The sequence below is a fragment of the Macaca nemestrina genome, chromosome 15 (genome assembly GCF_043159975.1).
Source record: "Macaca nemestrina isolate mMacNem1 chromosome 15, mMacNem.hap1, whole genome shotgun sequence".
Classification (NCBI taxonomy): domain Eukaryota; kingdom Metazoa; phylum Chordata; class Mammalia; order Primates; family Cercopithecidae; genus Macaca; species Macaca nemestrina.
In genome coordinates, this window is record NC_092139.1 from 20990734 (window position 1) to 21005348 (window position 14615).

At 44.4% G+C, this 14615-nt stretch overlaps 1 long non-coding RNA gene across 1 annotated transcript in view; it reads right to left on the bottom strand.

Annotated features, from left to right (window-relative positions):
• Nucleotides 1-8040: 8040 nt before the first annotated feature.
• Nucleotides 8041-14615, bottom strand: part of LOC105496385 (uncharacterized) — a 99964-nt gene continuing 93389 nt past the window's right edge. Inside the window, exons 3-4 of the long non-coding RNA XR_011613323.1 lie at nt 9911-10025; nt 8041-8765 (exon numbers count right to left, since the gene is read on the bottom strand). This is a non-coding gene — a long non-coding RNA (uncharacterized lncRNA). The remainder of the gene's footprint in view (nt 8766-9910; nt 10026-14615) is intronic.

Sequence of the window (14615 nt, forward strand, 5' to 3'; positions counted from 1 at the left end):
CTTTCCCACAGCAGGAATGGATGTCTCCAGAAGCTTGGTGATATGGTTTGGCTGTGTCCCCACGCAAATCTCATCTTGAATTATAACTCCCACAATTCCCAGGTGTCATAGGAGGAACCCGGTGGGAGGTGATTGAATTATGGGGGTAGGCTTCTCCTGCCCTGTTCTCATGATAGTGAATGAGTCTCACGAGATCTGATGGTTTTAAAAACAGAAGTCTCCCTGCATGAGCTCTCTCTTTGCCTGCCACTATCCATGTAAGATGTGACTTGCTCCTCCTTGCCTTCCACCATGATTGTGAGGCCTCCCCAACTATGTGGAACTGTAAGTCCATTAAACCTCTTTTCCTTCCCAGTCTCAGGTATGTCTTTACCAGCAGCGTGAAAATGGACTAATACACTTGGCTTCCTTCTGCAAAGCTACCTCACTGTCTGACCTGATGTGGCATGTAGTCTGCCTCTGAACCCAGCTTTCAGGCCCCAGACTTAGAAATTACTTCCATCTTCACCTCCACCTGAGGACATCACATTAGGGGATAAAAGTTGAATCACATCTGTTATTCCAGGAATTCCCCACAACAACCATCAAGTAGATGTTGTTGCCCTCCCATTTAACAGAGAGACAAACTAAGGCAGAGAGAGACACATGGCCCATCCCAGCTGCCTTGGCCAACAGAGCCAGGGCAGCCTCTCTCCCGCAGGATGCGGAAGAAATCCTCTGAGGACTTGGGGAGTGGTGGTTGCCCTATCATGGGCCATGGGCAGGGATGACTTGTTCTCCCTTGAATACCTAATGACTGTCTTTCCTCCTCCTCCAGCCTCCTTCCCTTTTTCCTCCATCTTCTCCACCCTCCTTGGCTACTCTATCAACTGCTTTCTCATTCTCTCTGCTTTCCTTCTCTCCTCACTACACCTGGAAGCCCCCACTAGGGCTTTCAGGAGAACCCTCATCCCTCACTCCTGCTCCAAACCCCACTGGGGCTCCTCATTGCCTGATGGACAGAGTCCCAGCTCTTCAGCTCCCGGCCTGTCATGAGTGGCCATCCCACACCCTCTTGGCTTTGGCTGCCCTCTGTTTCAGCTGCAGCTGCCCAGTCAGGCCATTCTCCTCCAGCCTCTATGCCTGAGCTCATGATGTGCCTTTGGCTGGACGGCCACCCCTCCCTTGTCCACCTGGAAAACCCTTCCCTATCTTTCAAGAGCCACCTTGGATGTACCCTTTGCTTCTGTAAGGCCTCCTACAGGGTATCACCTATGTCAGGGGTCCCCAGGAACACTTCCATGATTTTCTGGAGGACTCACAGGACTCAAGGCAGAGTCATAGTGATGGCTGTGATTCATGACAGCAAAAAGACACGAAACAATCAGCCAAGGGAAAAGGCGCAGGGACAAAGTCCAGAGAAAACCAGGTGCGATCTTCAAAGGGTCCTCTCCCAGTGGCGTCACACAGGATGCACTTCATTCTCCCAGGGACAGGTGTTGACATGTGTGAGGTGTTGCCTACCAGAAAAGCTCATGAGAGAGTCAATACTCAAGGTTTCTACTGGGGCAGGCCATATAAGCACCCTCTGCCTAACATGTACCGAAATTCCAGACTCCCAGAAGGAAAGCAGAGGCTCAGCACATGCCTACAAACAGTTTAGGCACAGTGAGCCACTCTTACCAGTTACAGGAATGGTAGAATCCTCCTGAAACCCAAGTACCCAGACACCAGCCAAGGGCCAACCTTGCAAGTAGACCTTTCTGAGGATGCAACCTCAGGCCAGCTGTGTTGACTCTCCCTATTGGTATGCCTGGTTCATGCCACATTTAGAAATGCACCGATCACACCATCTGGGCTTGCATCATCACTACTGCAGCAGTAGCCCTAACAGGTTAGGCTTATTCCTGGGTTGGCCAGCTCACTGGACTGAGCTCTCCTTTTTAAAGAATGTCCACTAGCATAGGTGCTTAATGAATGCGTTGAATAAATTAACTTAAAAATGAAGTATGTCCACAAAAAAAACTAAAGATAGAAGTACTCTATGATATGGTTTGGCTATGTCCCCATCCAAATCTCATCTTGAATTATAGCTCCCACAACTCCCACATGTTGTGGGAGGACCCAGTGGGAGGTAACTGAATCATGGGGGTGGGTCTTTCCTGTGCTGTTCTCATGATAGTGAATAAGTCTCAAGAGATTTGATGGTTACATAAAGAGGAGTTCCCCTGCACAAGTTCTCTCTCTTTGTCTGCCACCCTCTGTGTAAGACGTGACTTGCTCCTCCTTGCCTTCCACCATGATTATGAGGCCTACCCAGCCATGTGGAACTGTGAGTCCATTAAACCCCTTCACTTTATAAATTATCCAGTCTCTGGTATATCTTTATTAGCAGCATGAGAACAGACTAATACACTCCATGATCCAGCAATCCCACTTCTGGGTATGTACCCAAAGAATGGAAAACAGGGTCACCAAGAGATATTTGTATACCTGTGTTCATAGCGGCATTATTCCAAATAGCCAAAAGGCAGAAGCAATGCAAGTGTCCATTAACAGATGAATGGATAAACAAAACATGGTCTAGACATACAATGGAGTATTACTCAGCCTTTAAAAGGAGGGAAATTCTATGCATGCTACAACACGGATGAACCTTGAGGACATTATGCTAAGTTAAATAAGCCAGTCACACACACACACACACACACACACACACACACACACACACACAAATACTGTATAATTCTATATGAGGCACCTAAAGTAGTCAAACTCCTAGAGATGGAAATCAGAATGGTGGTTGCCAGGGCTGAGGGGAGAGAGAAAAGGGAATCATAATTTAATGGGTACAAGAGTTTCGGTCTTGCAAGATGAAAACAGTTCTGGAGACTGGTTGTACAATGCAAATGTACTTAACTCTACTGAACTATACATTTCTAAAAGGTTAAGATGATACATTTTATGTTATGTTTATTTTACCACAATATTCTTTTCAAATGAAGCACAAGTCTCCCTAGAGGCAGGTGTCTGTTCTGTTTGACCTAGAGTTCCAACAATCATGTGAAAATGCAATAAACTACAGTCCAAGAGCTGAACATGCCTTTTATTCACAATCAGCAGAGAAGAGGGATCATTGGATATCTAATGATTGATTTTTAAATTCTTCTTGAAAGACCTGATGTGTATACTCAGAATCAGTTTGCCCTGCCATCCACTAAAAATGACTTATGACAGGAATTCACACATAATTGCTATCAGTGGAGTCGGCTTGTAAGAATATTCCAAGCATTTAATTGACTTTTAAAAGAATAGCTACAGCAAGCTAATTAAATATCACATTAGGATATGTGTTAATTGATATTTAATGAGGATGTCAATTGATGTCTAACTAGCCAATATGTCTCTTAAAATATGTCAATTAGGTACCCAAAGATCCTTTTCAAAGGGAATAGGAGTTAAGCACATTGAGGATGTAATTTGTTAATTTTTTATAATAACAAATCACAACCCTCCCTGCTGACTGTCTCTGGATCATAGAGCCATTTGTGAGCCACCCTGCCTGGTCTGAAAACAGGAAACACTGCCTGTTTCACATGAACACTCCCACAAATTTGCACATGTGGTAGCATGCAGAGATAACTGCGCATATCCCAGGACTTTCCAGACCTCCCCTTTCCTTCCACCAATCACCCGCTAATCCCAGAATCTACCCCCTCAACCTTTTTTAATGAAATGACTGCCTGAAAGCCAGCACAGGGAGACAGATTTGAGCTGGACTCCTGTCTCCTTGTTAGTCAACTTAAAAAGCTTTTCATTTCTCAAAAACCCAGTGTCATAGTATTGGCTTCTAGTGCATTGGGCAGCAAGCTCCTTTGGCCTGGTAACAAGTGCAATAGCCTAAGCGCCTCCGTGAAAGTGGTCCGGAATTCACTCCTGTGGCCAGGTCTGCTCCACTGCCTATCCCTCCCCAGGATGCAGGGAGAGTGCAGAGGGGAGAACAGGAAGTTTGAGGCAATGGCCTCGATGAGCATGACCCTAATAACTCTAGGGCTACAGCATTTTAAGGTCCCACTGACCCCACCGCAGGATAATCAAGTAAGACAACTTCTAGAACAGCCTTGTGCAGACCGTGGATCACTGTAAGATGCTACCCGTCCTCACAAACGATTAGGCAGCTCATGGTGTCATGAGAGAGGGCTAATCAGGTTTTCATGAGATCTCAGAGGAACGGGACAGAGTCAGAACAGCCATGTGGTCACAAGCACAGGTTTCAGAATCAAACAGGGCAAAGTTCAAGTTCTAGATCTTGCTAGCTAGATGCCCTTGAGCACCTTTCTCAATCTCTCAGAGGAAGTCGGAAAACAGACATTAAGTCAGTTTGTCCCACCCTCTCTGCTGGCAGAGGTCAAGGTAAAACAGAAGGGTGGCTTCAGCTTGCCCAACATCAAGTGAAGATCCCAATCAGCAAAGAGCTCAGCACTTAGGATCAATCAGCAAAGAGCCTGGCTCCTCTCACTTCCAACTAGAAGGAAAAACCATCAGCAGCTCCCCCACGCTGTTCTAGGAAATGGTTATTCAGTTACCAATAACAACAGTTGCTATGGAGACAGGCGGTCCAGCCTGCCAGTCTGGAATTACTCTCAGGCCAGGGCCAGATTAGCCACCTCCACACCCTTTCCAAACCAAGAGGCAGCTTGAGCCCCAGTTCTCCCTCAATTACCTGATGAAGGCGTTTTTCCACTTGATTTTTCCTTCTTCTTCCTATAAGAAGGTCCCTCTATTTCAAAGTTAGTTGAGACACAGGGCAAAGGCATTGGAAGCCTTGGGGACTGTGCAATCCCTAAGTCTTTGTAAAGTCCGAGGACTGCTTACGTTGGGGTGGGTGGTAAACGAAGCAGCTGTGTTTTTGCTCAGGGCTGTAGCAGCACCAGCGAATCCAGAACATCTTGAGAGGTCTGTGTTGGGGTCAGGCTCCATGCAGAGGCCAGGGGCAGGATGGGCAGCTGGAGATAGTGCACCAGGAGGGATGGTGAGGGCCACACTTAAAGAGTACTCAGTTTCTCCAAGCCCTTCAATACTGCTCCTATAGAATAGGTGGCCAAATTAGAAAATACATCAGAATGTTAGTGGTGAAAGGAACCAGAGATCAGCGTTCTTCACAGGGAGGAAATTGAAACCCTCCAAGGGGATGGGGCTTAACCACGGTGACCCCAATCTCACACCCAGGAATCTCAACTCCCAGTCTGCGTTTTTCCCACCAGGTTGTTCCTAAAATGTTATGTAATGTGAGTGGAGCTTTCTAACAATAAGGGCACCATCTATGGTCTGGCCGTCTGCTGAGGTAGATAGTGAGTTTCCTGTCACTGGAGGTATACAAGCAGAGGTCAGACGACCTTTGGGCAGAGCATTTTAGAGAGGGTTTCAGTCTTGGGAGGCAGTCAGGACTGGATGACCTTGGATCCTGTGTTGTGTGGACTCCACTAATTCAACAGTGAGTAGAGGTGTCTCCACTCATGATCCAGATCCAATCCAAACGAATGATCGAGAATTGCTTCAAACAACAGCATGCAGTTCAGCTATCTGTCCAGCAGCCTGTGCGAGGCCTGGCTAGAGGGCTACTCAAAAACCTACCAAGAGAGCACCCACATGTGAGAGATGGAGGCAGGGAGGAAAACAAGAGCTTCTCCTACAGTCCCAACGGGAAATAGACACAGACAGAGGGCCGAGCCAACAGTGTTCATGGTCTGATGTGAAGTTTAGAAAACAGTATAATATTGACCGGGTGTGGTGGCTCATGCCTGTAATCTCAGCACTTTGGGAGGCCAAGGCAGGCAGATCACTTGAGGTCAGGAGTTCGATACCAGCCTGGCCAACATAGTGAAATCCTGTCTCTACTAAAAATACAAAAATTAGCCAGGCGTGGCAGCAGGTGCCTATGATCCCACCTATTCAGGAGGCTGTGGCAGGAAAATCACTTGAACCAAGGAGGTGGAGATTGCGGTGAGCAAAGATCGTGCCACTGTACTCCAGCCTGGGCATGAGAGCAAGACTCTGTCTCAAAGAAAAACAACAACAAGAACAAAAAGAAAACGGTATAATAAAGATCTGACCTGGGCTCCAGCCTGTGTGCCCTCAGCTTCGCCAGTGTGAACCTGGGAAAATCTCCTGATGTTCCCAAGGCCTGGTTTCCTCGGGTGAACAACCAGATACTCATAGCTGCTAATGAAGTGGATTTCGTATGAAGTTAGGAAAAGGACGCAGGACTGCGCCTAATGCAATGCTGATAGCAACTGATGGTTATAGGTTGCTCCAAACTAATGAAGAGGGGAGGCAAGAGGGAGAAGAGATGAAATGAGAATAACCCTGAGTTGATAATTAAAGCTGAAGTCCACAAAACCAAAACTATCTTCGTGGCCAGGTGTGGTGGCTCACACCTGTAATCCCAGCACTTTGGGAGGCCGAGGCAGGTGGATCACTTGAGGTCAAGAGTTTGAGACAAACCTAGCCAACATGGTGAAACCCTGTCTCTACAAAAAATACAAAAATTAGCCAGGCATGGTGCCTGTAGTCCCAGCTACTTGGAAGGCTGAGGCATGAGAATCACTTGAACCCAGGAGGCGGAGGTTACAGTGAGCTGAGATCGCGCCACTGCACTCCAGCCTGGATGACAGAGTGAGACTCCATCTCAAAACAAACAAACAAACAAACAAACAAACCTATTTCCCTGATAATACTAGCATGTCATTTGCCTTTCTCCCTTTCCTTCTCCCATGAGGGTACTGTAGTTTTCCAGAGGCCACACAGCATGTGATGTCACAAATATTGAATGAAAAAGCAGATATGAGAATCCAACTGCTCATTAAGCCAGGCATTCAAGATTTACAAAATGTAAAACAATGTCTTTTTCTCACTCATTTTTTTGTTTGGGAAATATTGGGGTTTTTAAACTAAGAATTTATTTAACATTTATTTGGATTGCTATTACAGAAAAACAGAAAACGTGTGTTGGGGTGGATGTGAAGAAATTAGTACACAAGCACACAGTTGGTGAGAATGTCAAATGCTGCAGTCACGATGGAAAACGGTGTGACGATTCCTCAAAAACAGAAACATCGGAATTACCATGTGATTCAGCAATTCCGCTTCTGGGTAAACACTCAAAAGAACTGAAAGCGGGGTCTCAAACGTATCTTTGTACACCAATGTTTGCATTCACAATAGCCGAAAGGTGGAAACGCCCCAGTGTCCATCAGTGGGTGAGTGGAGGATCACTCAGTGGTGTACACATACGAGGAATATTCAGCCTCAAAAAGGAAGGCAATTCATACATGGGCTACAGCATGTGGATGAATCTTGAAGACATTATGATAAGTGAAATAAGTCATTCACAAAAGGACAAATATGACATGATTCCACTTATATGAAATACCCAGAGTAGTGAAAATCATAGAGACAGAAAGTAGAACAGTACTCATAAGGGGCTGGGGGAAGGCGGATGGAGAGCTGCTAATGGGTACAGAGTTTCAGTATGAGATGATGAAAAGGTTCTGGAAGTGGATAACAGTGATGGTTGCACAATGGGAGTGTACTCATCGCCATTGAACTGTACATTTAAAAATGGTTAAAATGGGGCCAGGCAGAGTGGCGCACACCTGTAATCCCAGCGCTTTGGGAGGCCGAGGTGGGTGGATTACTCTAGGCCAGGAGTTCGAGACCAGCCTGGCCAACATGACAAAACACTATCTCTACTAAAAACACAAAAATTAGCCAGGCGTAGTGTTGTAGTCCTAGCTATTCTGGAGGCTGAGGCACAAGAATCGCTTTTACCCAGGAGGCAGAGGCTGCAGTGAGCTGAGATCACACCACTGCACTCTAGCTTGGGCAACAGAGCAAGACTCTGTCTCAAGAAAAAAAAAAAAAAAAAAGAAGGTTAAAGTGGTAAACTTTCTGTTACGTATATTTTACTACAATAAAAATCAAATAAAAGTAAATCTAATGGAGAATGTATAATTGTCATCTGAAAGCTTATAGTAGATGTAAAGTGTCAAAAACAAAAAAGTTATCAGTGTTAACATGTAATGGAATTATTGTTATTTTTAAATGAGTTAATAAATATTTGTAAGTGTCTGAGTTTTAATATCTAATATGGTTAATATCAATAGATGCACCCCAAATAAACAAAAGCCCCTTGAGGTCCTCAATAATTTTTTGAAAGTATAAAACATTCCTACGACCAAAAAGTTTGAGAATGGCTACGTGATAATCAGTATCTCTCTACTTCTGTAAATGTTTTTAATTTTCCATATGAGAAAAGCTTTTAAGTTTTAAAAATAATACTAATTGACTTTCCTTCTACCTGTCTGGGCAAATAGATTCACCTTGATGGAATTCAGCAGCCTCATCTGTCAAAGGAGCAGAAAATTCCAAAGCATGATCCTATGAATCAAACCTGACACCCACAGACACAGGAGCTCCCTCCTCCCCCACCGCCAACCCCCGAGCTTCCGCAGAGATCTGAGCCTCTCTGGGTTGAGGAAGAGAGGCAATGTTCTTCCGTATTAATCAGATCCCATTAATTTTTCAAAGTAGACAACAGCCCACTTACTCATCTGCTGTGGAGCCTCATCCATAATTGATCCTGAACTGCACTTACACAAACAGACCGCGTAGATGCCGGTTGCACGTAGGGCTCTGGGAGGGTTGTCTGCTGATGAGCCTACTCCAAGTAGCGAAGGCACTCACAGCCGTGACATGTGGTCACTTCAGTGAGCCTGACACTTTTCCTTCCATCAGAAACAACAAGGAAGAGGGAAGGAATGACTCCCAAGATGCTCCGAGTGCTTGTTCTGAGGTCATTTCTATGTACAAGTCAGCTTGAGGAGAATTCAAAACAACGGGTCTAAGCCAGCCTCATACCTGTGTCTTGATCCTTTTGGGCTCCTAGAGCAAACTACCATAAATCGGGCGGCTTATAACTGAAATTTATTTCTCATCGTTCTGAAGGCTGAAGTCCAAGATGAAGGCACCAGCAGATTGGGTGTCTGGTGAGGGCCCACTTTCTACTTCAGAGCTGACACCTCTCGCTGTGTCTTCATGCGGTGAAAAGGGTGAGGGGTTTCTCTCAGGCCTCTTTTGTAAGAGCACTAATTCCATTGATGAGGACTCCGCCTCCATGAACAAATCACCTTCCAAAGACTCCACTTCTTAATATCATCACCTTGGGGTTGAGGAGTTCAACATACAAATTTGCAGGGAACATAAACATAAACCTGCCAGGTCGACCACCCAGGTCCATGAAGACCCCAGCAAGTTCAGCCCTCTATAATCACTTTGAACCTCATGCCCTCTACCTGAGGCCACACACTTCTCACCCCATCACCCACTCCAAAATAAATGGCAGCTGGATTGAATATTTAAATATTTTTAAAAAGAATAGGACCAGGCATGGTGGCTTACACCTGTCATCCCAGCACTTTGGGAGGCCGAGGCAGGAAGATCTCTTGAGACCAAGGGTTCAAGACCAACCTGGACAACAGAGCCAGATGTCATCTCTACTAAAAATAAATAAATAAATAAATACTGGCCGGGCACGGTGGCTCACACCTGTAATCCCAGCACTTTGGGAGGCTGAGGTGGATGGATCACGAGGTCAGGAGATCAAGATCATCCTGGCTAACACGGTGAAACCCCATCTCTACTAAAAATATAAAACAATTAGCCAGGTGTGGTGGCCGGTGCCTGTAGTCCCACTACTCGGGAGTTTGAGGCAGGAGAATGGCGTGAACCCAGGAGGCGGGGCTTGCAGTGAGCCGAGATCGCGCCACTGCACTCTAACCTGGGCAACAGAGCAAGACTCCGTCTCAAAAATAATAATAATAATAAAAATAATAAAATAAAATAAATATTAGTGGGGCATGTTGATGCTCACCTGTAGTCCCAGCTACTTTGGGAGGCTGAGGCAGGAGGATTGCTTGAGCCAGGGAGATTGAGGCTGCAGAGAGCCATGATTGTACCACCGCACTCCTAGGCAATAGAGCGAGACCCTGTTATAAAAATAAATAAATAAATAAGTTAAAACTCTTAAAGACAACATAAAATGAACATTTATCTGATGAATAAAGACTTTGTAGTGAGAAAAAGAAAAGCAGCCCCTGGCATTGGGGAGCTTACCTGGCACTCACAGTTGGGCCCTGGTGTTTTCTTGTTGGACATAAACAATCTTACAGAACACCAACATCAGACAGGGCCATTATGTGACTGCACTGGAGCAAGACAAAAGCTAGACCATTCTGTACTCACATCTGAACTGCGTTAGTTTGCTAGAGATGTCATAACAAAGTACTACAAACTCAGCAGTTTAAATTTAAATTATTATCTCAGCCGGGCACGGTGGCTCATGCCTGTAATTCCAGCACTTTGGGAGGCCAAGGCGGGCAGATCATCTGAGGTCAGGAGTTCGAGACCAGACTGGCCAACATGGCGAAACCCCGTCTCTACTAAAAGTACAAAAATTAGCTGGGGATGGTGGCGGGCACCTGTAATCCCAGCTACTCAGGAGGCTGAGGCAGGAGAATCACTTGAACCCAGGAAGTGGAGGTTGCAGTGAGCTGAGATCATGCCACTGCACTCCAGCCTTGGTGACAAGAGTGAGACTCTGTATCAAAAAAATAAATAAATAAAATAAAAATAAAAATAACATAGACCAAGCATGGTGGCTCACACCTGTAATCCCAGCACTTTGGGAGGCCAAGGTGGGCGGAACACCTGAGGTCAAGAGTTTGAGACCAGCCTGGCTAACATGGTGAAATGCTATCTCTACTAAAAATACAAAAATTAGCCAGGCATGGTGGCGCACACTTGGAATCCCAGCTACTCAGGAGGCTGAGGCAGGAGAATCACTTGAACCCAGGAGGTGGAGGCTGCGGTGAGCTGAGATCGTACCATTGCACTCCAGCCTGGGCAACAAGAGCGAAACTCTGTCTCAAAAATAAATAAATAAATAAATAAATAAATAAATGTAAATTATTATCTCAGAGCTCGGGAGGCTAGAAGTCTGAGATCAAGGTGTCTTCAGGTCCACACTTCATCTGAGAGTGGTAGGAAAGAGTGTGTTCCAAGCTCCTCTCGAGACTCTTGTACTTTCTTGGCTTATAGAAGCATAACTCTAATCTTCGCATGGTGTGCTCTCTGTGTGCATGTTTCTACGTCCAAACTTCGTCCTTTTTATAAGGATACCAGTCACTGGGTTAGGGGCCCACTCTGCTGACCCCATCTCAACTTATTACATCAGCAACAACTTCAATTCCAAATAAGGTCACATTCTGAAGTACTGGGGGGTAGGACTTCAACATGTGAATTTGAGGAATATGATTAAATCTACAACCCATTAACTTATGCAAATATAAGGACATTGTCCAAACCACAAAAATGAACAAACACCCTCTGTATTAGTTACCTAGGGCTGCTATACCAAATTATCTTAATCTTCACGGCTTGAAACAACAGAAATGTGTTTTCTCACAGCTCTGAAAGTCAGAGTTTGAAATCAGTATCACTGGGTCAAAATTAATGTGTCTGCAGGTCTGCACTCCCCTCCCCAGAGGCTCTTGGAAAGAATCCATTCCCTGCCTCTTCCAGTTTATGGTGGCTGTCAGCATTCCTTGGCTTCTGACCACAACTCTCCAGTCTCCACCAATCAACGTTTTCAAATCTCCATCGTCTCTATCTTCATATTACCTTCTCCTGAGACAGAGAGACAGAGACTGAGAGAGAAGTTTCCTTCTGTCTCTCTCTTATAAAGACACTTGTGATCATATTTAGGGCCCACCCAGATAATCTCCCCAGTCTCAAGACCCTTAATTTAATCTGCAAAGACAACTTTTCCATCTAAGGCAGCATTCACAGATTTCAGGAATTAGGACCTGATATCTTTGGCAGCCATTATTCAGCCTATTATACCCAATATGCTAGCTAATGAGGGTGGCTGCTGCTTCTTTACCAATTTCAGCTTTAATCGCACTTCATTCTTCCCACTTTCTAAATAAGTTTTATTAAAATATCCAATCACAGAATTTCCTCCACTTCCAGAAAGCTTCTACTTCAGAGAAAAGCCTTGCTTCTTTGAAATCTCCTCAAAATCACTTGACACAAATCCTGTAATGGATCCTTCATGATACCTCTCATGAGGTGCCTCACAGTTCCCCAGGGTGTGCCATCTCTCTTGTTGCAAGGTCAATAAACTCAACTTTGTTCAAATATAGGATACGCATGGTGGTATTTGGCTGGAGAATATTAACAGTGGCATTAAAAACCACGAGATGGGCTGGGCAAAGTGGCTCATGTCTATAATCCCAACACTTTGGGAGGCTGAGGTGAGCAGATCACTTGAGGTCAGGAGTTCGAGATCAGCCTGGCCAACATAGTGAGACCTTGTCTCTACTAAAAATACAAAAATTAGCCAGGCATGATGGTGTGTGCCTATAAGCCCAGCTACTCAGGGGACTGAGGCAGGAGAATCACTTGAACACAGAAGGCAGAGGTTTCAGTGAACCAAGATTACGCCATTGCACTCCAGCCTGGGAAACAGTGCAAGATTGTCTCAAAAAAAAAAAAAAGAGATGTCACAAAGAAGACAATGATTGTCTATGAAGAAGTGACATTATCGAAAAATGGCAAAGTAAGAACTTCCAAAAATTCTTTCATCAATAAAGCAATGAGAACACTGGCAGAATTTGTCAGAACCAACTATTTCAGAACTCTAGAAATGAATGAAAGCTTACAGCAATCTGAGGAGCATTTATTGAAGAAAAACAATGAATCTTCATAAGAACCTTGAGCTTTGTGACATTTTAACTTGACCTCATCTCATTCCTGTGCTTCCGCCCACAGTAACCTTGAAAGCTAAAAGCCTATAATCACAGGAATAACCAATAGCCTACCAGCCCATGGAGAAGTTAGAAGAGGGTTGGAGTTCCTTTAAACCTCCATTCTCAGAGAATTATCATTATTTGACCTGTCTGGAAGCCCCCTGCAAAATCCCGCTCACAAGCCACATCTTTATTTGACCTGACTTAGAGTTCATCCATTGTGAACATTCTTTTCTCCCCCTTTGGGGGCTTTTCTCAAAAACAATATGCAGAATTATTTAACACTGTAGATGCCTGAAGGGAAGATAGCAGTTTGGGAAAACAACAAGCTAACCAAAAAGCTTAAAAGGAAAACCTAGAGAATGAAATTTCTTAGCGAGTTTTGAAAAGAAGGCCATATGTATATGAAGGACTGTGTACATGATCATGAAAGACATGAGACGGGCCTAAGCCTCACCTCTGGCTGACCTTGAGGCTCTCTGCAAGCAGACAGTGAAGACTAAACCAGAGTTGCAAATTGCTTGGCTGAGTATTGAAAGTGTGCCCCAGCATGCATACAGAGCCCCTTAACAAAGACTGGGAGACTTATTGGTTCAGAAGAAGAGAAGCAAAGGGGATAAGAAGAACATTTGAAGAAATAATGGGCAAAAACTTCCAAAGTGTTACCAAAAAAATTCATCTACACATCCAAGAAGCTCAGTGAACTCCAAGTAGGATAAACTCAAATATTAGATGGTGAAAACCCAAAGACAAAGAGAGAACCATGAGAGCATTCAGAGAAAAGTGATTCATCACATACAAAGGATTCTCAATAAGATTAATGGTGACTTCTTGTCAGAAACTATGGATGCCAAAGTCAATGGAATGACATATTCAGAACACTGAAAGACAAAGACTGCCAACTAAAAATTCTATATCCAGCAAAACTATCAAAAATATGGGAAAACTAGCAAAAATATGGCAAAAAATAAGAGCTTCCCATACTAAAAAAAAAAAAGAATTTGTTGCTAACAGACCTGTCGTATAAGAAATACTAAAGGGAGTCCTTCAAGCTAACATAAAACATCACTACACAACAACTTGAATAAATATGAAGAAGTAAAGAATATCAGTAAAGGTGAGCTACACAGGTAAATTAAAAGGCAGTGTATAGGCAATTTTTGTTGTAACTTTTTCTTCTATTTGTTTTAAAAGACACTTTCATAAAGCAGTAATTACAACACTGTATTGAGGCCAGGTGTGATGGCTCATACCTGTAATCCCAGCACTTTGGGAGGCTGGGGTAGGAGGATTGCTTGATGTCAGGAGTTTGAGACCAGCCTGGGCAACAGAGTGAGACCCTGTCTCTACTGAAAAAATTTTTAATTAACCAGGCACAATGGCACACACTTGTAGTCCTAACTATTCAGGAGACTGAGGCAGGAGTATCACTTGAGTCTAGGAGTTCAAAGCTGCAGTGAGCTATGATCATGTCACTGCACTCCAGCCTGAGTGACAGAGTAAGACTCTTTTTTTTTTTTTTTTTTTTTTTTTTTTTTGAGATGGAGATGGAGTCTCACTCTGTCACCCAGGCTGGAGTGCAACGGTGCAATTTGGGCTCACTGCAACCTCCGTCTCCCAGGTTCAAGTGACAACCCTGCCTCAGCCTCCCAAGTAGATGGGATTACAGGCACACACTACCATGCCAGACTAATTTTTTGTATTTTTAGTAGAGACGGGGTTTTGCCAGGTTGGCCAGGTGGGTCTCGAACTCCTGACCTCAGGTGA